Consider the following 25991-nt stretch of genomic DNA (forward strand, 5'->3'; position numbering starts at 1 on the left):
TTAGATACAAGACCTTGAGGCCTCCCCATTCGTGCTCTTTTGAACTCACTGGCAGAGGGAATACTCACCACTCTGGGATCTCATCTGCTGCAGCCATTTTAAACCCCTGCTGTGCATCACATCAGTCACTGCCAGCAAGGAACTGCTCTTCACAGTCACAGTGTCACAAGAATTGCCCTGGACACAACCTACAGAGGCCATTCAGGAGGCTAGAAGAACACAGCAAGCCAGGCAGCATCAGGAGGTGGAGAAGTTGATGTTTGGGTATAACCCTTCTTCAAGAATGGAGGTGGGGGTTGGTGGAGTTGCAGGTCTTTATCTGCAGCTCTTCCTACCCCCATCTCCATTCTTGAAGAAGGGTTACACCCAAACTGTCGCCTTCTCCACCTCCTGATGCTGCCTGGCTTGCTATTTTCTTTCAGGCTCCTGCCTGTCTACTCTGGATTCCAGCATCTGCCGGTTTTTTTTGGGCTGACACAGAGGCCACTCAGCACCTGGTTTTGCTGACTGGGACTTACAGATCCTGCTGGACAGAGTGGCTAAGAGGAGCACCATTGTCTTTCCTCAGTGCACCATCTAACTCAGGCCCTCCTTTTGTCTCATTCCAGGAGAATAGGCTGGAAAGAGCCAAGACAGGTGGTGACATAGTTGACATTTGTTTCCTCACTTCTTGCAGGGTGAAAATCCTTAACCTAGTAGGAGAGGAATTTGACCGCTCATCCGTGATATCAGGATCTCCATGCCCCAGCAGCCAAGTGAAATTAATTGTCAAGTGTTGTGCTGCTGCCCCATTACTGCCACTGTGAATATATTCTTAATATGCCTGAGGCTGGGATTTTTGATTCTGGATTAGTGGTGCTGGAAGAGCACAGCAGTTCAGGCAGCATCCAAGGAGCAGTAAAATCGACGTTTCAGGCAAAAGCCCTTCATCAGGAATAAAGGCAGTGAGCCTGAAGCGTGGAGAGATAAGCTAGAGGAGGGTGGGGGTAGGGGAGAAAGTAGCATAGAGTACAATAGGTGAGTGGGGGAGGGGATGAAGGTAATAGGTCAGGGAGGAGAGGGTGGAGTGGATAGGTGGAAAAGGAGATAGGCAGGTAGGACAAGTCTGGACAAATCATGGGGACAGTGCTGAGCTGGAAGTTTGGAACTAGGGTGATCTTTGAGCCAATGCTGCATACAAGTCCTATTTTTCATTAGGAAAGCCTGGATAAGCATTGTGTGATACTTTATAAACAGTACTATCAAGTATACAAAAAATGTTTAGTAGCTTCAGTACCTAAAAGATGACGTGGTGTGGATAAGGCTCTATTTGTTGCACTGTCAACATTTGCATACTCATCAGCTGAAACATTTTCACTGTTTTGTCCTTTTGAATTGTTAGGGGGCAATGTCTTGACACGATATCCTTCATGAAACAAAACAATGATTAATTATATATTTAAATGAAGAACTTCTCCGCTCATTCAGGGTTTTGCTTGCATCAAATATGAAGCATTTAAAAGTTTGTTTAATTTACATTGAAATATCCACAAATGGAATTTTTAGACACAGCAAGAGGATCCAACCATCATTAGGAAAGGAGTAAAAAGAAATTTCCTCACAAAGGACTGGTGAATCATTGGAAATCTCTACTTTGAGGAATAGATATGCTGAGTCATTGAATGCATTCAAAACAAAGAATTTCTGGGCATGAAGGAAATCAAGGATATAGAATCCTAAGTACAGGAGTAGGCCATTTCAACCCTTCAAGGCTATTCCTCCACTCAGTGAGATTATGGCTGATCTGTGGCCTAATTCTGTAAATCTGTTTTTAGCCATAGCTCTCAGTGTGTTTGCTTAAAAAAATTTAACAAAGTTAACAAAAATAAGGGAATTGGTCAGGGAAATCGAGTTGATGCGGACAACAGGGTGGCTCAGTGGTTAGCACTGCTGCCTCACAGCATCAGGGACCTGGGTTTGATTCCAGCCTCAGGTAACTGTGTGGAGTTTGCACATTCTCCTCGTGTCTGCGTGGGTTTCCTCCGGGCGCTCCGGTTTCCTTCCATAGTCCAAAGATGTGCAGGTCAGGTGAATTGACCATGCTAAATTGCCTATTGTGTTCAGGGATGTATAGGTTAGGTGTGTTAGTCACGGGAAATGTAGAGAAATATGGTAGGGGAATGGGTTTGGGTGGGATACTCTTCAGAGGGTTGGTGTGGACTTGTTGGGCCAAATGGCCTGTTTCCACATTGTAGGGATTCTATGATTTAGCCATGACATTATTGAAAGGCAAAACAGGCTGAAAGTGTGAAAAGGCACACTCCAACTCCTAATTTGCATTCTAATTATGGACTAGGAGTTTCCTTGGAACTAACTTGACACGGAGTTGGGAACACCAGGACCTGCAAGTTCCCCTCCAAATCACATACCATCTTACACAAATCACACACTATTCTGTCAAAATCACATACCATCTTGACTTGAAAATAAATCTTTGCTCCTTACGGATGTTAAGTCAAAATCCTAAAGCTTCCTCCTAAAAGCACTGTAACTGACCATATTGCAATTATACCACCTTTTTACAGGACCATTAGTGATGGGCAATAAATGCTTGCCTAGCCAGTGAGGTCTTCATCCAACAATTAAATTGTATAAAAAGGTGTAGTGACACTTAATTCTCTTCTTTAGGAAATATTAAAAACAAAGATGATCTGCAAAAAGCTTTTGTTCTGTTTTCTAAACCCTATTCATTTCATAATTCACTGATATCAATCAAGGTTGTCTCCTTGGATTTTGTATACTGAATCACAGATATCAATAATGGCTGTCTAGATTAGAGTGGTGCTGGAAAAGCACAGCAGGTCAGGCAGCATCCGAGGAGCAGGAAGATCGACGTTTCGGGCAAAAGTCCTTCATCAGGAATGAAGCATATGAGTGGACATTTATCAACACTGTTTCTGGCAGCAAGGTATAGACAAGGAGAAATGGATCTTAAAACAAGAACTGGAAAGCACTTTCTCTGCCTGTCTCTCTCTGTCTCTCTCAACCTCATCTGCAAACTTCGCTACTGCAAAAGAAACAAAAGAATAATCAGGATTTGGGTAATTCTCACAACTCAAAGATTCTAAGAACTATAAATTGCAATGTCTGTACTTTTCTGTCTCCGCTAGATACCTTGCCCCTCTCCTTCATCAGCTTCTTACCTGTGTTTTTGTGTGTTTTATATAACATTTTAAAAACATTTTCAAAGCAGTAAATAATAAATCCCCTCTTTCTTTCACTTAAGAAAAATTTGAAATTTATTGGTGCCTTCATGTAGATCCAGTTAATTTTAATTGAAGTGTGATAGTCGCGTTTAAAGTAATAAAATATTTATGGCAATCAACCAAGAGGGGTTTAAAAGAGAAGAACTGATCACTCTTTCTCACCTTGTTGTCATACTTTATACAAATTACTGAGTGCATTTTCCTATAGACCAATAGGGTCTGGTCTACATTCTAAAACTGAATGAGAAACATTTGCCTAGAAGGTGATGTGATGCTATGTCAACACAGTTTTTGGCTTGTTCCAACACAGTGATTCCACAAACCCAAGTTTAACATAGATTTGATTTGCTGGGTCATTAATTTTGCCCAATGCAGCTCTCCCTTCTTGCGATTAAGGATAGAAATACGATCTCTGCTCTGTAACTGAGTATGAATGTATTAAAAACCTGTCTCACTTCCTTTTTTAGCAGACTGTAAAGATGCTTGTCATTATTTTCATAAAGTTTTGTACAAGAGCAACAAGAGTATGGTGAATATCATCATCAGTCAAAAAGTGTGGTGCTGGAAAAACACAACCAGTCAGGCAGCATCCGAGGAGCAGGAGAGCTGATGTTTGATGAAGAGGTTATGCTTGAAACATCGACTCTCCTGCTCCTTGAATGCTGCCTGACCGTCTGTGCTTTTCCAGCACCACACTTATTGATTCTGATCTCCAGCATCTGCAATGCTCACTTTCTCCTGAATATCATCACCCTAGCATCCCTACTGTCAACACTTAACTGAATTCTGAAGATTCAGGTTCTGTACTAACACAATTATTGATAACTAGAGTATAACTAAAACTATCACACCAGATGACAATGTACATTCCTGGTGTAAAGATTGAGTGCTTAGCTATCACATGGTGACAGATATTAAACAATTCGATCCCACTGCCATCAGAGACCTGGTCCACTCTTTGGCAAGTCACATTTGATTGCAGTATGTCACATTTCCCATCTCCTCCCAGCACAGATTATATTCTGTTCACACTTTGTTGCCCCACTAATTTACACTTGCGACACTTCATAATGCATTGAAGTAAATTCCTCTCTATCACCTTTAAATCTCTCAAAGACCTCACTCACATTCACATTTTAACTCTATTTGGGGGATGCGTAGACATCTCAGTGCATATGTGAGTTTTTGGCTGAAGAATTTCCAACTTGTAAGTCTTTCAATGCTTATCTTTTACAATGAAAATACCTTCATTATCAAAAAGATATTTAAAGAGATGCTTGTTTCTTTGCAGCAGAGAAGAATATGAGGCACAGGCCATTTCTGCCACACATAATAGCACATTCAGAATGTCTTCTAGCACATTGTTCTGAAATGTTTGGCTAAAAGTCAATTTTGCTTCTTAAATACCTTCATTATTGGAATAGGCTCCTTCAAGTTCAGGTATTATAGATAATTTGCCATGTTCCTTGGATAAGTTCTTATCTCCTTAAGAAAATCATAAAAAGCAATTTAGTTAGTATTCTCGAATAAAAAGCTTTCTGTACTTTTAAAAGTAGTCCTCATTAATATAAAATACAGCCATATATAAAATAAAATGAAACTGGACAGACAACCTCACATCGACCTAGGCATCAGAAAAGCCAATGGTAAAACGAGCCCTGTCAACCCTGCAAAGTACTCCTCATCAACAATTCAAAGATTCTTTGTCCTTGTGGGGGCTAGTGCCAAAATTGGAACAGTTGTCTCATGGATTAGCCTTACGTAGTCATACTCATGGAGTCATACCTTACAATATCCCAAACACCCCCATCACCATCCTTGGACATGTCCCATCCAGCAAAGATAGGGGAACAGTGGTAAAGCATCAGGAGGGAGTTGCCCTGAGAGTTCTCAACGTTAACTAGAGAAGTAATTGCTGGGCCTCTTGCTGAGGTATTTGTACCATCGATAGTCACAGGGGAGGTGCTGGAAGACTGGAGGTCGGCAAACGTGGTGCCACTGTTTAAGAAGGGCGGTAAAGACATGCCAGGGAACTATAGACCGATGAGCCTGACCTCGGTGGTGGGCAAGTTTTTGGAAGGAATCCTGAGGGACAGGATGTACATGTATTTGGAAAGGCAAGGACTGATTCAGGATAGTCAACATGGCTTTGTGCATGGGAAATCATGTCTCACAAACTTGATTGAGTTTTTTGAAGAAGTAACAAAGAAGATTGATGAGGGCAGAGCAGTAGGTGTGATCGATATGGACTTCAGTAAGACATTCGACAAGGTTCCCCATGGGAGATTGATTAGCAAGGTTAGATCTCATGGAATACAGTGAGAACTACCATTTGGATACAGAACTGGCTCAAAGGTAGAAGACAGAGGGTGGTGATGGAGGGTTGTTTTTCAGACTGAGGCCTGTAACCAGTGGAGTGCCACAAGGATCGGTGTTGGGCCCTTCTACTTTTGTCATTTACATAAATGATTTGGATGCGAGCATAAGAGGTACAGTTAGTAAGTTTGCAGATGACACCAAAATTGGAGGTGAAAATGTGTTGCTGGAAAAGCGCAGCAAGTCTGGCAGCATCCAAGGACAGTGAAGAGGGTTACCTCAGATTACAACAGGACCTTGACCAGGTGGACCAATGGGCTGAGAAGTGGCAGATGGAGTTTAATTCAGAAAAATGCGAGGTGCTGCAGTTTGGGAAAGCAAATCTTAACAAGACTTATACACTTAATGGTAAGCTCCTAGGGCAGGTTGCTGAACAAAGAGACCTTGGAGTGCAGGTTCATAGCTCCTTGAAAGTGGAGTCGCAGGTAGATAGGATAGTGGAGAAGGCATTTGGTACGTTTTCCTTTATTGGTCAGAGTATTGAGTACAGGAGTTGGGAGGTCATGTTGCGGCTGTACAGGACATTGGTTAGTCCACTGTTGGAATATTGCATGCAATTCTGGTCTCCTTCCTATTGGAAAGATGTTGTGAAACTTGAAAGGGTTCAGAAAAGATTTACAAGGATGTTGCCAGGGTTGGAGGATCTGAGCTACAGGGAGAGGCTGAACAGGCTGGGCTGTTTTCCCTGGATCGTCGGAGGCTGAGGGGTGACCTTATAGAGGTTGACAAAATTATGAGGGGCATGGATAGATAAATAGACAAAGTCTTTTCCCTGGAGTCGGGGAGTCCAGAACTAGAGGACATAGGTTTAGGATGAGAGGGGAAAGATATAAAAGAGACCTAAGGGTCAACATTTTCACACAGAGGGTGCTACGTGTATGGAATGAGCTGCCAGAGGATGTGGGTGGAGGCTGGTACAATTGCAACATTTAAGAGGCATTTGGATGGGTATATGAATAGGAAGGGTTTGGAGGGATATGGGCCGGGTGCTGGCAGGTGGGACTAGATTGGATTGGGATATCTGGTCAGCATGGACAGGTTGGACCGAAGGGACTGTTTCCATGCTGTACATCTCTATGACTCTATGACTCTATAACTGCAGACATGATGAAGTCTCTAAGCATCAGATCAAACATGGGCAAAGAAATCTCCTTCATGTTGTACAACACTTGGAGCAAACACTGAGGGTGGTTAGAATACAAAATGTATCCTAGGTTATTTGAAAGTCAACCACCAAGAATGGCTCTGTAGTAGCACTATTGATCAAACTGATCAGGTCTAAACGAACATAGCTGCTAGACCGGATCTGGTGAGGGAACCAATAAGATGGAGAAACATCTTAACCTCATCTTTACCAATCTTCTATCCATGACAGTATTAGTAAGAGTGATCACTGCATAGTCCTTGTGGAGTCAAAGTCCCATCTTCCATTGAGAATAATCTCCATCACGCGGTGTGGCACTATCACTGTGCTAAATGGTACAGACTTCAAACAGATCTAGCAATGCAAGACTGGGTGTCCATGAGGTGCTGTGGGCCATCAATAGCAGCAAACTCATACTCCAACAAAATCTGTAATTTCATGGCTTGATATATTCCCCACTCAACCATTATCAGCAAGCCAAAGGATCAACCCTGGTTCAATGGAGAGTGCAATAATGGCATTGCCTGGAACGGCACCAGGCATATTTAAAAATGAAGTGTCAACCTGGTGAAGCTGCAAAACAGGACTATTTTCATCTCAAATAGCATAGGCAGCTAATGATAGACAGAAACTAAATGATCTCACTGCCAACAATAAGATCTAAGCTCTGCAGTCCTACCACATCCAGTCAGGAATGGTGGTGGAAAACTCAACAACACACTAAAGAAGGAGGCTCTATAAATATCATCATCCTCAATGACTGAACAATAAATCACATCAGTGTAAAAGATAAAGCTGAAGCATTTGCAACAATCTTCAGCCAGAAATGATCCCCCTCAGCCTCCACCCAGCACCCCAGATGCCAGTCCTCAGCGAATTCAATTCACTCCACATGATACCAAGAAATGGTTGGAGACACTGGATGCAGCAAAGCCCCTGAAAACATTCTAGTGATAACACTGAAGCTTTGTGCTCCAGAACTTGCAGCAGACCCTGGTAAGCTGATCCAGTACCTATATCACTGGCATCCACCTGACAATGTGGAAAATTGCCCAGATATGTCCTGTGCATGAAAAGTAGGACAAATCCAACTTAGCTAATTACCATTCATTCAGTCTCTTCTCGGTCATCAGTAAAGTGATGGAAGGTGTCATTCACAGTCCTACCAAGCATTACCTGCTTCACAATAATCTGCTCAGTGATGCCAAGTTTAGGTTCTGCCAGGGCCACTCAGCTCCTGACCTCATCTTGGTTCAAACATAGACAAAATGAACTGAATTCCAGAGGTGAGATGAGGTCTTAACTGAATGTGGCATCAAGGAGCTCTAGCAAAACTGGAGTAAATGGGAATTAGCTCTGCTGTTTGGAGTCAAAACTGCCAAACAGAAAGATGGTTGTGATTGTTGTAGGTCATCTCAGCTCCAGGACATCTCTACAGGATTCTTCAGCATGGTGTCCTGGCACAACCATCTTCAGTTCTTTATCATATGGTCAGAAATGGGAATGTTCACCAATGCTTGTACAGTATTCAGCAACATTTTGCAACTCCTCAAATACTGAGGCTGTCCATATCCAAATGATTCTCCTGTTCCTTGGATGCTGCCTGACTTGCTGCGCTTTTCCAGCAACACATTTTCAGCTCTGATCTCCAGCATCTGCAGTCCTCGCTTTCTCCTCCCATATCCAAATGTAGCAAGACTAGGCTTAGGCTGGTCAAGTTGCAAGTAAATTTGTGCCGCATAAGTACCAGGCAATGACCATCACTAATAAGAGACAATCTAACCACCACCCCTTGACATTCAACGGCAAGACCATCACTGTCAAACATGTTGGAGGGTTACCATTGACTAGAAATAGAACTAGACTCACCATATAAATGCAGTGGCTACAAGAGTAGGTCAGAGGCTAGGAATAGTGCAGCATGCAACTCAACTCCTAACTCCCCAAAACCTGTCCACCATCAACAAGGCACAAGTTGGGAGTTGATGGAATACTCCCCATTTACCTGGATGAATGTAGCTCCAACAACACTGAAGAAGCTTGACACCATCCAAAGCCTACTTGGTTAGCATGACATCCATAAACATCCGGTCCCTCCACCACTGATACTCAATAGCAACAGACATTTCATCTACAAGATGCATTGCAGAAATTCACCAAAGATCTTTAGACAGCACCTTCCAAACCTATGGTCAATACAATCTAAAGGACAAAGACAGCAGAAACATGGAAACACAACTTGCAAGCTCCCTTCCAAGCCCCACATTACCCTGACTAGGAAATATATCATCGTTTCTTCAGTGAAATTTATCACACGCCTGGAATTCCTTTTTAACAGCATTGTGGATCCACCTACAGTCCATGAACTGCAGTAGCTCATCACCACCTTCTCAAGGGAAACTAGGAACGGTAATAAATGCTGGCCAGCCAGCAATGGCCACCTCCTATGAGTGAATAAATTGTTAAGGAATAATTGGAGTTCTTTTTTGCATTCTGGAGTCACTTTCTATTTCAACTATACATAGTAATTTCCACAAATTCACCTCTACTTTCTGAAAAGTTGGGTATGGCAGAGTGTTTCCATGAGTGGAAACAAAGCAGGTGACTGTATAATCTGGGTCAGTTCCACTTACAGTTCTCCACCAATTTCAATTTGAATGGCATTGAGTCTGGTAGCAGATGAGGTGCCAACCTGACTGCTCCTTGGAGTAGAGGTAAATGCTGCCTGAACTGCTGTGCTCTTCCAGCACCACTAATCCAGAGCCTGACTCAGGCAGCAGCCTTCAGTATAAATGCAAACCAAGGTCTTATTACCCCAAGTAGTCAACAACAAGTTGCAGTCACATAAATCTCCAATGTGCTAAAATACTCCAGGAGCTTTAGCAACATCTTGAAAGCACACAGAGAGAATGACAAGATGGGGAGTTTCAGAGTGTAAACAGCTGAAAGAAGACCAGGAATGGAACTGTGAGCACAATCAGACAAAATATTTCACTGCTTATCTCAATTCTCCAGACCTACAGCCTTATTACTGAATTACCCAGAACACTGTCGATATACTGATATTCTCTGGAACAAGCCCCAACAGGTGATCGCATTCTTCTTCCTTCCTGCTTAATTTCACTGATGTATACAGCTGCTTCATGTTGTCTTGCATTTTCACCTACAGAATGAAAATTATTGCAGTTTAAAGATTGTCTAAGGATAAAAGCATTTATTTTACATGTCCTCAATACTGTCATTAACAAAGCTCAGCACAACATTATAGTTAGTTGAAAACAATCTCGGTAAAGGACGGTAAATCTTGAATTAAATTTGGATCTTAAGAAAAATGTGCATCGTTATGAATCATTTATTTTCATTAAAGACTCTGGTCCAATTCTACAGCTTTAATACTGAATTACCCTGATCACTGCTGATAAACTGATGTTCTCTGGGACAGGCCTCATAGACATGTGATTGGCTTCTGCCTCCTTCCTGCTGAATTTCATTAATGTTCGTTGCTGCCTCACGTTGTCTTGATTTTACACCTAATAATGAAAACTAATGTAATTCAAAGGTTGTGTACTTTCATTTCTTCATTATAAATTCTGGAATCAAAGCATCAATAAAACACAAAGCAACAAAAAAAATTATGCACGCATTATCATTTAGTTCATGTCACGTGGATCTTTGGTCATTTTCTTCAGTGGTACCATAAATTATACAATTTTGTCTTCTGTAGCAGCCTGCAAGAGGGTGAAGTAACATTGCTGGTGCTATTACTAGGTAGCTCTTAAGACTTCACTCTGCGTATCAGATCCAAATGTGGCATGAATCTCTTTTTGATTGGTATAGTTTCAACATTACAGAGTTTGCTTAGACTGCTAAGCTGCCCTGAAATGCTTGAGCATCCTGTAGGACAGCACTGAATCTGCGAGAGACAGCTATCAATAGACCTTTATGCTATGAGGGAGAACAGTTAGCTGTCAGCATTAAATGGTGATACACTCTCTTAAAAAGCTGGATACATAGAATAAATCTTTCCTTGAAGGAATATGGAATCATTCCTGATCGGTACTCTCACTCACATGGGTGGGTCTAAGTGTGGAATGTTGTGTTCAGAACAGGACTTAGTACAAACCCTGCACAGTGCTTAGCCTCAGTGTTGTCCATATGAAACTGCAGTGCCTTGGCTGATGTCCTTAATGTCACAATTCAAGGACCCTTAAAGTCTGAGGCTGTCTGCAGTCAAGGAATCCATCACTTGCAAGAGATGATTACAACCTATTTCATCCTTGAGATATTGGAGGAGGCTGCTCATCTCTCTCACTTTAGTCCAACTGAAGCAGGTCTGACAGTGCCCCTCCAGAGGCAGGCTCACTCTTCTCAACTTCAACATCTACAGGTTTTGCAATCACCTGGAAAAACATAGCTCACCTTTCATAAGCAACCAGCTCTTTAACAGCAAATAACCAGATGTCAAGGATCCTTCAACTGTGACATTAAGGACTGGAATCAAGGCAGGGTCATGAAAGGGAAATCATGCCTGACCAGAGTTTTTTGAGAAAATCTCAACCAGGGTGAATAGAGGGGAACCAGTAACTGTGTTGTTTCTGGATTTCCAGGAGATGTTTATAACAAAGCACCTCACAAAAGATTAATTCATAAAATACAGCTCAGTTGGAGGTAGTACATTGGTATGGGCAGGAAGGTGACTCATGTGCAGGAGGCAGTGTGTGGGAAATAAGGAGTGCTTTTTCTTGGGGACCTGTAATCAATAGGGTTTCACAGGGATCAGTGCTGGGACTACTACTGTTCACAATTTCTACTAATGACTCAGGGAAACAAAGTGAATGTACAATAGTTAAATTTGCAGATGACACAAAAATGAGTGGAAAGGCAAGTTGCAAAGGGGATACAAACAGTTTACAGAGAGATATTGATAAGTTAAATAAATGGGCAAAAAGTTAACAAATGGAGTATAGTATGAGAAAATATGAAGTTGTTCATTTTGTAAGGGAGAACAAAAGACAGAGTATTTCTTAAATGGAGAAAAACTATAGAAAGCTGCAACACAAAGGGACTTGAGGTACTTCTGCACAAACCACAGAAAACTAGCACATAGATGCAGCAGGTAATCAGAAAGGCGAATGGAATGTTGGCCTTAAATTCAAGGGGGTTGGAGTAAAGCAGTATGGGAAGTCTTACTGCAACTGTATTAGGTGCTGGTGAGACCTCATCTGGAGTACTGTGAGTAGTCTTGATCCCCTTATTAAGGAAAGATATCATTTAGTTGGAGGCAGATCAGAGTAGATTCACTAGCATGATCTCTGGAATGCAGGAATTGTCTTATGAGCAAAGACTAAACAGGTTTACTCACTGGTGTCTAGAAGAATGAGCGGTGATCTAAAAGTTCTAAATTGGGGTAAGGCTAATTTTTACAGTATTAGGCAAGAACTTTCAAAACCTGATTGTGAGAGGCTCTTTGCATGATTGGACAATAGGAGACCTTCATAAAATGAGACAACAAGAATCCAGAGCCAGTATGTTCCCTTTAGTGTGAAGGGCAAGGCTGTTAGCTATAGGGAATGCTCAATGACTAGATAAATTGAGGCACTGGTCAAAATAAAAGGAAGCGTAAGGCAGGTATAGACAGCTGGGATCAAGTGAATACTTTGAGGAGTGTAAGGGTAGTAGGAATATACTTGAGGGAAATCAGGGGGGCAAAAAAGGGACATGAGATAACTTTGGCATATAGAATTAAGGAGAACCTGAAGAGATTCTACAAATACATTAAGTGCAGAAGAGTAGCTCGGGAGAGAATAGGGCCCCTTAAAGATGAACAAGACCAACTATGTGTGGAACCACAGGAGACAGGTGAGATACTAAACAAGTATTTCAGGTCAGTATTTACTCTGGTGGGCAACATGGAAACTAAAGAACTTGGAGAAATAAATAATGGCATCTCAAAAAGTGTCCATATTGCAGAGGAGGTGGTGTTGGATTTCTTAAAATATGCAAAGGCGGATAAATCCCCAGAACCTGATGAGGTGTATCCCAGAACTTCATAGAAAGCTATGGAAGTGATTGCTGGACCCCTTTTTAAGATACTTACATCATCAATAGCCATAGGTGAAGTGCTGGAAGACTGGAGGGTGGCTAATGTGGTGCCACTATTTAAGAAAGGTGGTAAGGAAAAACCAGGGAAGTATAGACTGGTGAACCTGATGTCTGTGGTAGATAAGTTGTTGGAGGGGATTCAAGGGAAAAGACTTACATTTATTTGGAAAAGCAAGGACTGATTAGGAATAGTCAACTTGGGCTTGTGCATGGGAAATCATGCCTCACTAATTTGATTGGGTTTGTTGAGGATGTGACAAAGAAGATTAATGAAGGCAGTGTGGTGGATATCGTCTGTATGGACTTCAGCAAGGCAATCAACAAGATTCTGCACAGTAGACTGCCAAACAAAGGTTAGAACACATGGGATGCAGGGAGAGCTAGCCATGGTAAGAGACAGAGGAGGGTGGTGAGGGTTGTTTTTTGGACTGGAGACCTGTGACCAGCAGTGTGCCATAGGGATCAGTGCTGGTTCCACTGCTTTTTATCATTTATGTCAATAAATTGGATGTGAATGTAGGAGGAATGGAACTGGAGAAACATCAGAGTACAATGGGACCTTGATCAGATGGGTCAATGGGCTGAGGGGAGGCAGATGGAGTTTAATTTAGGTAAATATGAGGTTGCATTTTGGTATGGCAAATCAGGGCAGGACTTATGTACTTAATGGTAAGGTCCTGGGGAGTGTTGCTGAACAAAGAAACCTTGAGGTTCCTTGAAGGTAGAGTCACAGGTGGACAGGTTAGTGAATAAGGTAATTGGTACACTTGTTTTTATTGGTCAGTGGATTGAGTATAAGAGTTGGGATGTCATGTTGCAAATAAGACATTGGTTAGGCCACTTTTGGAATCCTGCATTCAATTCTGTCTGCTTGCTATCGGAAAAAATATTGTTAAATTTGCAAGAGTACAGAAGAGATTTATTTATAAGGATATTGCTGGGATTGGAGAATTTTAGCAACAGGGAGAGGCTGAACAGGCTGGGGGTATTTTTCCTGAGGTATCAGAGGTCTAAGATGACCATAAAGAAGTTTATTAAATCATGAGGGACATGGATAAGGTGAATAGCCAAGATCGTTTTTCCAGGATAGTGGAGTCCAAAACTGAAGGGCATGCATTTCAGGTGAGAGGGATAAGATATAAAAGGGACCCAAGGGGCAATCTTTTCACGCAGAGCATGGTACATCTATGGAATGAACTGCCAGAGGAGGAGATACAATTACAACATTTAAAAGGCATCTAGATGGGTACATAAATAGAAAAGATTTAGAAGGATATGGGCCAAATGCTGGCAAATGGAACTAGATTCATTTAGGAGACCTGGTTGGCATGGATGAGTTGGACCAAAGGGTCTGTTTCCGTGTTGTACAACTCTATGACACTATTGAAACAAACAGGAATTCTTGGACAGGATGAGAGGATGTTTCCCCTCATGGGAGAATCTGGGACCAGAGGGCATAGTCTCAGAATAAAGGAGCTTCAATTTAAAACTGGGATGAGGAGGTATTTCTCTTCTCAGAAGGTTGAGGGTATTTGGAACTCATTCCCACAGAGAGCAGTGAGGGCAGAGTCCTTGTGTAAATTAAAGTCTAAGATAAACAGATTCTTGATCATTAGGGGAATTAAGGATTATGGTGAAAGGGCAGAGTAGATGTGAGGAATGTCTGATCAGCCATGTTCCTGCTGAGCCGCAGAGCTGGATCAAGGGGCTGAACAGCCTATTCCTGTTCCTATTTCTTATGGTCTTATGATGCTTGCCAAGTCATTACATTGTCATGGCTAGATTGATGGAGTGCAGGTCTGTGCACATATAAGACAGACTCTGAGTGGGCTGAACTGGTTCTCATGACAGTCTTCAACTTGTCCATGGAGACAGCTAAGCGCACATATGCTCCAGATTTCTGACAGCCTCTGACCAACCTGTCTGCTTTTCCGGGGTCTGCCTGTGCACTTTGACAAAGTCCTTAATGGCCAAGACTAAGAGGTCATCTTCTGCCTAAGGTTGAGCAGGTGCCTGGTCTCAGATAGATCTCTGGGTCTTGGAGACCTGAGATGCTTCTTCCTTGACAAACTGTCAAGATATGACCATGTTGTGCTCACCAGATTATGCTCCCAAGTCTAATCCAGATGGAGAAGGCCCAAAGGTGAAAGTCTCTGAGTTAGTGGAGAATGCAGATAAAAGCCATACTAATCTAGCCTCTGAAGGTTCAGGGGCTTCTTTCTCAGAGGAGAAACTGAGGGTTTCCAGTGTTGACCTCTTCCTAGTAGAGGTTCACTGGTTGCTGTTAGCACCTGCTTAATAAAAGGAGAGGGAACTATTTGTGCAAATTAAGAATGAGTTAGCACTAGCATTACTGGAAAAACAACGCAGTGCAGTACAATGGAATTTACTATGTTGGTTGATCGTTGAGAACTTCCTGTTTTCCCACTCTGCACTAGTCTTGGATGGGCCAAGTTTTCTTGCAATGAGGCAAAGAAAGAGATTGAGTATGCTGGAAATAAATGGAAGAGCAGTTATTATGATGGGTAAGCAGGAGAGGTCATGAGGTGTCCTATTATAGAGAGTGGGAAATGCAGGAAAGGCTAATAGGCTGTTATGAAGATGTGGGTGTATCTTTAAGACAACTAAAAGCAGCAGAACTACTGGACACAGCACCAAGTGTTCTCAATAAGGCAACAATATATGTAACACTGGGTTGAACAACTCGAGTAGTTCATTGCCTGGAGACAAAAACAAATTTGAATTCAGCCAATCTGTTTAAATTATAACCCGATAAAAATTACCAATTTCTAATCGAGCTTGAATTGAGTATATTGACAATCTTAAAAGCCAATGACACAATACGATGCTCTGGGATATAAGACTGGGGGGGAAATTGAACAGTTGAGAGGAGAACTTCCAAGTCCTAGCATGTACCAGATGATTTGAAAAAATCTCTCTTAAAAGTACCTTTTCAATCAGTAATCTGTGATGCAGAAATTCCTAACAAGGAGAAAAGAAGACACAGGAAGATCCGAAGACAAGAACTGCCAGCTACCTAGTTTTGAGATAAGAAGTGTTGTTTTGTAAATTTTAGTTGGGAGTTTTATCAGACTAGTATTATAGAAGCATAGATAGAACATAGGTTAGAGAAAGAAATTGTAAATAGTGGTTAGTTAATTATTCTATGTTATACTTTAAGAAATAAAGTTGTTAATTTTACTTTAAATAGTCCTTGGCCACTCGAATTCTAACAGATTACTGCACAGGATAAATCTTTTCTGATGCATGTCCTCTTATAGCAGTCCACAAGAAAAAGGAGGGCTCTCCTCTCCACCACCTTCATTCATCAGGTCCATGCCCAGGAAGCAGGGAGAGATTTGCTTTCTGGGCCATGCCTTTAGTGAAAATGGTCAAGTATGATCAATTATGAGGGGTTGTTCCCAGCTTGCAGTGTCTGAAGTGTTGTGCAGCTGGACTTTAAATATGGTACCAGTGTTATGAATGGCAGAAGGTCTTGGCAGTGGCAAACACTTCTGCCTTTCCTGTCACATGGTTCCATGAAATGGGAACCAAAGTGCCCAGTTGTAAAACTAATGACATGAAGAGCAGAAGATTGCATGAGAGAAGTCATTCTGAACAAAAGCAAATCAGACATCATGAATCTCACTTGACAAAATACTTTAACATCAAATGGAAAAGTTCTACCTAAGATGTTAAAACTCAGTTTATATTTCCAGATATATGTTTAATGATTTTGCAAAAAAAGTTGAATTAATTCTGGTCCATTTTTAAATTGGCATGTAAAAAAAAAGATTCCATGAAGGAACTATTAATTAGAAGTTGAAACAAAATAAATTGGAAACACTTGATCCTTCTATTGTTGTCTGAAAGGAGTCATTCCCCTTTTGGTGGTCTATCTGAATTCATTTGATTGTCAGCCAGGTTCTACTGGCTTCCTCATAATCCTGAAAGGTCATGCCCATAAGGTTTACCCACACATTGACAGCATTAAGTAGGAAGAAATGCTCAGCAAATGAATTGATCAGTTCAATAATGCAGCTTTACTGACTCATTGTAATTTTTGATTCACATTACAAAATGTGAAAATCCCAAAGAATAGATGAACATTACTCTAGTATAGGATCTGGAACATAAATAAATAGCATTTAAGCTAATATTGAAAAAATTATTTTGTAGCAAATATTTTAGATTGTGGGTTTGTCTCGTCCTTCCAATCCCACAAAAAGGGAACAATGCTTTATGTTGTAGTATGAATATGACTCTGCACCTATTACAAACACAAAAAAGCTAGTTATTGCATTTTAATTTTTCTATTATTCAGAGTATGTATGGCCATATCAGTTTAATTAGTGGCAAGCATTCAACCATAAGTAGGTTTGAAGATTTTGATGGAAAGCTGCAAAATAAAATATTTTATAAACATTTTTTTCTCAGATGGCCATTTTATATTTATTTGAATATTTACAATGCACATGTTACCATGGTCTACATTTAAAAAGAATTGTTCAAAATAGAATTCTGAATTAAATTTACCTGACATGAGGTGATTTCCATAGTCATACGCTTCTTGTGGATAATCAGAGCCCAATCTACAATTCCGTACTAAACAGTATGAAGTGTTTTACAGAAATTTATTATTAGAGGATAATGACAGTATTCAAAAGTATTTTGATTTTCAAAATTATAATAGTAAAATAATGCAGAAATACAGAAATTCATGTTAATATTTGAATCCAGTGTTTGTCTTTGTAGTCCCATCATTAAATGTGATAGTCCAAATTCCATGCATTGATGTGAGTAAATACAGACTGGCTTCATAACTGTTCATGGCAATTGGGTCCAGCGTACCTCAAGGCTGGTAAGCTGTCATTTTGCCAACAGGCATAGACTGCCAATCAATCTTGCTCGCACTGAAGAAACATATACTTCAGGTTTGACTATGAGGTCTTTATTACAATAAAGAAAAACAACATAAAGACAGAGCAAATGTAGTACTTTACTCTGATACCCTGATCTGTCATCTGGCACTGAAGCAACATGGCATCTTGTGATTCTTATAATTCTTATTCAAAGTATTTTAAATTGAGTCTTTTGTGTAATTAGAAACCCTGGTGCCAATAGAATTCTGCCTCATCCCAGTAAACTTCATACACTGTTGGCCACAATGAGCCATAACACTTTACATAGCTGATCTAAATAACTTTTCATTCCTTGGATTAAAATAAAATGCTTTCCTTGTTAAGCATATTTATTCTCCAAATCCTTTCCCAACCTGTAAAAAAAATTAATTTTTAATCAAATCCACTGGCTGGTAGAAATATAAACTGTGGGTGTAGAAGGATGGGTTTGTAAATTTGCAGATGACACTAAGGTAGGCAAAGTTGTGAATAGTGCTGAAGGATGTTGTGGTTTACAGTGGGACATAGATAAAATGCAGAGCTGGGCTGAGAAGTGGCAAGTAGAGTTTAATATGGAAAAGTGTGAGGTAGTTCACTTCAGAATAAGTAACAGGAATGCAGAGTACTGGGCTAATGGTAAAAGTCTTGGCAATGTAGTTGAACAGAGAGATCTCGGTGTCCAGGTGCACAAATCCCTGAAAGTTGCTACCCAGGTTAATAAGGTTGTTAAGAAGGGATATGGTGTGTTGGCGTTTATTGGTAGGGGGATTGGGGTTCGGAGCCACAAGGTCATGCTTCAGCCATACAAGACACTGGTAAGGCTGCACCTGGAGTATTGCAAGCCGTTCTGGTCATCATATTATAGGAAGGATGTGGAAGTTTTGGAAAGGGTTCAAAGGAGATTTACTAGGATGTTGCCTGATATGGAAGGAAGGTCTTATGAGGAAATGCTGAGGGAACTGAGGCTGATTTCATTGGAGAGAAGAAGAGGTGACTTAATTGAGATGTATAAGATAATCAGAAGGTTAGATAGGATGGACAGTGAGAGCCTTTTTCCTCAGATGGTGAAGGATAACACGAGGGGACATAACTTTAAATTGAGGAGTGATAGATAGGACAGATATCGGGGTAGATTTTTTACTCGGAGAGTAGTAGAGGCATAGAAAGGCCTGCCTGCAACAGTAGTAGACTCTCCGACATTAAGGGCATTTAAATGGGCATTGAATATACATATGGATGGCAATGGAATGGTGTAGGTAAGATGGGCATTAGATTAGTTTCACAGGTCAGTGCAATACCGAGGGCCGAAGGGCCTGTACTGCCATGTAACATTGTCTGTTCTATGTTCTATATAAATTGCCATCTCTCCTCTATCGTTACCTTCCATGTGACTGGTTTGTTTTTGGTAGCTAGACCCTGAAGGATATTAGCTTCATTTGAAAGCTTGTAGTCTTTGAGACTCAGATAATAAAATCCATAACAGTGAGCCTGAACCTGTTTAGAAACAGTTGATCAGCACAAACTTCAAGAAAGTTGCATCTCACAAACAGATGCACTTTCTCTCAGATAGTTAACTGCAGGTAGAATGTGAAATCAGATAGATCTCCTCTTCGTTTACTTGGACAAGCCATTGCTAATCTAAGTAGTGAATACTAAACCATTATTTAGGGAATCTGGAATGAGCAGTTTAATCTGAGTTTTGATTGCTAAATCATAGTTTAGAAACTATGATACATTTATTGGCAATTTAGTCTCAGTGTGGTAGTGCAGCTTACTGGACCATGAGAACGTGGTTTTCAGACAATGGGAGATGTTTGACATTGCATTTGCCAGTCTTCAGTTTGCCACAAGGGGTAATGTAAAGGTATGGAAAATTATTTCTAGGTCAAGATGATGGGTGGTGTGGATAGGTGCTTGCAGGTGGGGGAGGTGCTTCCATGAATATCTGTCCCTAGCTTTCCAAGTGGCAATGTTCTTGGGTTTAGAAGGTGCTGTTCAAGGAGTCTTGGTGAATTTCTGAACCGCACACACTGCTGCTACAGAGTGTCGGTGGTGAAGGGAATGCATGCGCTTTCCGTCAAACTTCTGATTTGTGCCTTACAGATGGTGGATTTGGGGAGTTAGGTGGTGAGTTACTCCCTGCAAAATTCCAAACTTCTGTCTTGCTCTATAGCCACGGTATTTATATGGCACACCTAGTTCAGCTTCTGGCATGTGATAAGCCCCCCAGGATGTTAATGATGGAGAGTTCAGCGATAGTAATGTAGTTGAATGTCAAGGGATGATGGTTGATTTCTATCCTATCCTATCCTGGCACCATTTGTGTGTTACAAATGCTACTTGTTACTTGTCGGTTCGAGCTGCATTTTGACACGAACTGCTTCAGCATCTGAAGGTGGATACATCACCTGGACCAGATGGACTACCAACCCCAAAACTCTGAAGGAAATAGCTACAGAAATTGTGGAGGTATTGGTGGTGATTGTTCAGTAGTCACTGAAGTCAGGAAGGGTCCCAGAGGACTAAATGATGGTTAATGTAACACCCTTGTTTAAGAAGGAAGGGAGGCAGAAGACAGGAAACCAAAGGTCAGTTAACCTGACTTCAGTCTTTTGTAAGATTTTAGAGTTAATATATTAAGTATGAGATTGCAGGGTACTTAGATATACATGGTAAAATAGGGGTGAGTCAGCATGGCTTCATCAAGGGGAGCTCATGTTTGATAAATCTGTTAGAATTCTTTGAGGAGATAATGAGTGATTTAGGCAAAGGAGAGTCAGAGACCCTGATCTATTTAGATTTCCAGAAGGCCTTTAATAAGGTGTTGCTTAGGCGACCGCAATATAAGACAACAACCCATGGTGTTGGGGGAGAAGTACTGGCATGGATAAGGATTGACTGACTGGCAGAAGTGGGGATGAAAGGTTTTCTTTTCCAAATAGCAATCAGTGACTAGTAGAGATCAACAGGGGTCACAACTCTTCACATTATACATAAATGACCTGGACAAGTTTGCAGACAACACAAAGATAGATGGAGGGATAGAAAGTGTTCAGGAAGCAGGGAAGCCGCAGAAGGACTTGAACAGACTAGGACAGTGGGCAAAGAAGTGGCAGATGGAGTAGAATGTTGTGAAGTGTGAGGTTATGCACTATGATAAGAAGAAAAAAGGCATAGAATATTTTCTAAACATAGAAGGGTTTCAGAAATGTGAATTCAAAGGGATTTGGAGGCCTAATTCAGGATTCTTTTAAGATTAACATGCTTGTTCAGTTGGCAGTTAGGAAGGTAAATGCAATGTTAGCATTTATTTCAAGAGAGCTAGAATACAAGAGTAGAGAGGTACTACTGAGGCTGTATGAGGATCAGGTCAGACTGCATTGTGAGCAGTTTTAGGCCCAACATCGAAGGAACAATGTGCTGGTGTCGAAGAGGATGCAGAGGAGGTTTATAAAAATGATCCCGGGGATGAAGGTCTTGTCAGATGAGGAGTGGTTGAGGACTCTGGGACTGTACACAATGGAGCTTAGAAAGATGAGGGGAGACCTTATTGAAAATTACCGAATACTGACAGGCTTGGATAGAGTAGACATGGAGAAGGAGTTTCCACTAGTAGGAGAAATCAGGACTAGGGGGCATAGCCTCAGGATAAAGGGACAATTCTTTAGAACTGAGATGAGGAGGAATTAATTCAATCAGAGGGTGGTGAGTCTGTGAAACTTATTGCCAAGTTGTTGAGTCTATTTAAGACAGAGATAGACAGTTTCTTGTTAGTAAAAGGATCAACTTATAGAGGGAGAAGGCAAGAGAATGGGGTTGAGAAACATATCAGCAATGATTAAATGACAGAGCAGACTTGATGGGCCAAATGGCCTAATTCTGCTCCTATATCTAATGGTCTTTTTGAGTCACTAGAACATTCATGTAATTCATGTTGTGTTTGTCCTTATAGGGTTTGATGCTGACACTGAGTGCAAAGTTGGAAAATGTACAAAGACTACACTGCAGTGTGTATTACTTTAGTAAACATAGAATACATAAATAAAACATTTTTACTTTACACAATACTAACCATTACAGGATGAATCTTCCTTGAGCAACTGGTAAGATATGACGATAAGTAAGACAATGCAGATTGTTGGAAATAAAGCTAACCAAATAATTTCAAGGACACAGTTTTGCTCTGAAATAAAAAAAATCAAAATGTAATGTAACTTTACTTGAACCATGTTAGATAAAACTTATGTTTATTCATTCATCGAACATATTCTAAAGAATCCTTTGATTTGTAAAAGCAACATGTTTTTACTGATCAATCATATAAATAATTGGAAAAATTCATTTCAAGTAACATTAATAGTAAAAGCAATTATTGTGAATGTTTGAATAGTAATAGAAGCAGGTTGTGATAGGTGTGCAAAGTGTCAGTTTTAACACCACAGCATGTAATTTTTGTTTTTGACAAGTTCCTATCCTAAACTGAGCCAGATCTGGCTTCCAGCTGTGTGTGGAGAAGTCCAGTGTAGGGCACAGGATCAGCCAGGTCATAATGGGCTCAAGGGAGGTCAGTACCTGCTGCTTAGCCTTACCTACACTGCTCCAAGGAGAATAATCCAAGCCTGTTCAATCTTTCCTCACAGCTCAGACCCTACATCCCAGGCAGCATCTGGCAAATATTCTCTATAACCTTTTTACTGCAATCATATCTTTCCTACAGTGTGATGACCAGAACTGCATCCAGTACTCCAGTTGTGGCCTAACCAAGGTCCCTCTGATCTTCAGCACTTTCCAATACTCAAGTATTATTCATAATGTAATCCCTTGCAGTGTTAGCCCTCCTGAACTGCGTTCCTCACACTTTTCTATGTTGAATTCCATTTGTCACTGCTCTGCCCACCTAACCAGTCTGTGGATATCCTGTAGTTTCCGGCTATTTCCCTTAATATTTACCAGCCTATCAATTTTCATGTCATCTGCAAACTTCTCAATTATACTGTTGAATGGACTCCAAATCTGTGAATGTGCTACAATATCTATGTGGACCAGAATCTATATACAATTCTCCAGATGTAATCTCTACACACTGAAGCAAGACTTCTTTGCTCCTGTATTCAAATCTTTTTGCAATAAAAGCAAAAGTACTGTTTGCCTCTAGATTGTTTGTTGTATTTGTATGCTACCTTTCAGTGACTCATGAACAAGGGCCCCTTGGTGCCTTTGGAGATCAACACTTTTCAATCTCTCAATATGAATGAAATAGCTGCACTTTTGTTTCTCCTACTAGAGTGGATAGTGTTGTACTGTCTAAATATCTGTAACCCTATTGCTTCCCTTACAGCTCACATTCCGACCAAATTTTGGATCATGTCCCCATCATTGGTACAGACTGTGAACAGCTGGGGCCCAAGCATTGATTTTTGTGGTCACTGGCACCGGTCAACCTACGAATGACCTACTTATCCTTACTCTCTGCTTTCTGCCTGTTGACAAATCCTCATTCCATGCTATTATACAATGCCCAACCTCTTGCATTTTAAGTTTGTTCACTGATCACCCAAATAGGACTTATCCAAAGCATTCTGAAAATCCAAATAAACAAAATCCATGAGTTCGTCCTCATCAGCTTTGCTAGTAACATCCTTATAAAACTCTATCAGGTTTGTCACACCCAATTTCTCTTTTAAAAATCCATGTTATCTCTGATCAATCAAACAATTATTTTCTAAGTATCCAGTAATTGCATGTTTTATAATAAATTACAGTACTTTCCCTACTACTGATGTTATGTTAATAGGCCTATAGTTCCTTGTTTTCCCTTTTTCTTTTGTAAACAATTGGTTATATTTCCAACCTTCCAATTGGCAGATATCATTGTAGAATTCATAGAACTTTGAAAGATGATCACCCATGCATCAACTCGTTCTGAAGCCATCTTTTCTTCAGGTGCTTTCAGGTGAAGGACAACTAGTTCAAGGAATTTGTCAAATTTTAGCCATTAATTTCTGTAATACTATTTTTTAACAAAACTAATTTTTTTCAGTTCCACATTCCTACCAGACCTATCAATATTAATTATCTATGGAAGCTTTCTTGTGTCTTCCTCTGCAATGATAGACAAATTATTTATTTAGTTTCTCTGTCATTTCTCTATTTTCTATTATATTGACCCACATTTGTCTATGCTTATCTTTTTTTAACATAACTTTAGAAGGTTATTTATGACCTGCATTTATGTTTCTTTCTATTTTGCGTTCATGTACTATTCTGTTTCTTTGTCAATTTCTTGGTCTTCTTTATGCTGAATTATAAAATTATCCCAATTCTCAGGCCTGTATTTTATTGACAATTTTATAAGTCTCCTACTTAAAATCTGATATTATCTTTAACCTGCCCCATTAGCAATGGCTATCTCGCTTTTCGTGTTGTATATTTTTTGCCTTAAACAAACCGATTTTCAAAGAACATACATGATTAATTATTTAAATGCTAGACATTGCCTATCTGTTAACAAACCCTATAGGAGAAAATGAGGACTGCAGATGCTGGAGATCAGAGCTTAAAAATGTGTTGCTGGAAAAGTGCAGCAGGTCAGGCAGCATCAAAGGAACAGGAGAATCGACGTTTCAGGCATAAGCCCTTCTTCAGGAATCTGAAGAAGGGCTTATGCCCGAAACGTTGATTCTCCTGTTCCTTTGATGCTGCCTGACCTGCTGCGCTTTTCCAGCAACACATTTTTAAACAAACCCTACAGTCAAATTCCTTCTCATACCTTCATAATTGCCCTTGTTTAGATATAATATACTCGTTTCAGATTGAACTACAACTTTTATCTGACTATGGTCACTGTTGCCTAAGGACCCGGCAGTAGTGTCACAAGAAATCTAATGGCCTCATGTGGGTGATGAACCTCAGTGAATGCATCTTCAAGAGTTATCACCTATAAATGTCTGCACCAGCCTTACACTGCGCAATGTATCACACCCCATCACTTACCAATCAAACCTTCACAAACTGCACTCGGCTTATCATCATGATATTTGATGTCATTCTTATACATATTCCAATGATGCCAGCGACACACCCAGTTCTGCTGCCTTTACCTTCCTCTTGCTATTCATCCCTATACATAACGCAACTAAATCACTAATTTTCTGCCCTCCTTTTGCAGAATTGAAATCCATGCATAATGTCTATTCCAGGGATGAGTGAGCTGCAGATATTTTAGTGGGGTGGATAGCCTGTGTGTCAGCTCTACTGTAGAGAATTTAAATGAGTAATCCGATGGGCTAGCATACAGAAGATGCTGATAGGCATCTGAACCAAAATGGTTAGTGCATTTTCCTGCCAGATAACATCCCATTATGGAGAAAGTGAGGACTGCAGATGCTGGAGATCAGAGCTGAGAAATGTATTGCTGGAAAAGTGCAGCAGGTCAGGCAGCATCAAAGGAGCAGGAGAATCGACGTATCAGGCATAAACCCGAAAAGATTCCTGAAGAAGGGCTTATGCCCAAAACATCGATTCTCCTGCTCCTTTGATGCTGCCTGACCTGCTGCGCTTTTCCAGCAACACATTTTTCTGCAACGTCCCATTATGGTCAAGGTACATGAAGGACTCTAGTTACAACTTAGCACAAAACATTGTGCAGAGATTGCTCTCTTCTAGTAGTCTCCACACCATCCCCTTGTTCTGCTGTCTTTTCAGAGTCAGTGTAACTGTATAGTTCTCACTATTTGCTGGAGTGTCTGGGAAGACAGGTTACCTAGTCCTCTGCCCTCTCTACAAGGCTGCAGCAATGGTGTCTGCCAAATTCGAGAGTTCATGATAACAAACACTCCACTGTATTTGCAGAGACTTTCAATTTTGGAAGTCACTCTAAATCCCTTGCAGGTTGAGTTCCCAGATCTTTAAATAACATCAGTGCTGTCCCCTCTACCAGCTGAAAATTTGTTCTTTGGTGAGTGACAAGTGAATACAAACAATGGATCTGCATCGTTCAAATTTGAAAGTTCAATATTACATCAACCAGAAGGGCTCACTCAAATCAGAGCGGGGCATGTAAACACTCCAAATGTTTGCACTGGATGTCAATGGAACTCTCCTTCCCAGATTGGAACACTTTGTGGGTTTGGCCTGAACACTTAGATGCTCCAGTTGCATTTCAATTTGAATCGCAAACCCTGAATTTATAATAAATACATGCAAAGGAAGTGCCGTTCAATT

At 40.7% G+C, this 25991-nt stretch overlaps 1 long non-coding RNA gene across 1 annotated transcript; it reads right to left on the reverse strand.

The window, feature by feature from the left end:
• Positions 1–10183: 10183 nt before the first annotated feature.
• Positions 10184–21953, reverse strand: LOC140482305 (uncharacterized). Its single transcript, XR_011961703.1, has 3 exons — positions 21841–21953; positions 17404–17472; positions 10184–10295 (listed from the first exon to the last, which is right to left on the reverse strand). It is a non-coding gene; the product is annotated as an uncharacterized lncRNA (long non-coding RNA).
• Between the last annotated feature and the right edge of the window lie 4038 nt (positions 21954–25991).

Source organism: Chiloscyllium punctatum, chromosome 1 (genome assembly GCF_047496795.1).
Source record: "Chiloscyllium punctatum isolate Juve2018m chromosome 1, sChiPun1.3, whole genome shotgun sequence".
Lineage (NCBI taxonomy): Eukaryota > Metazoa > Chordata > Chondrichthyes > Orectolobiformes > Hemiscylliidae > Chiloscyllium > Chiloscyllium punctatum.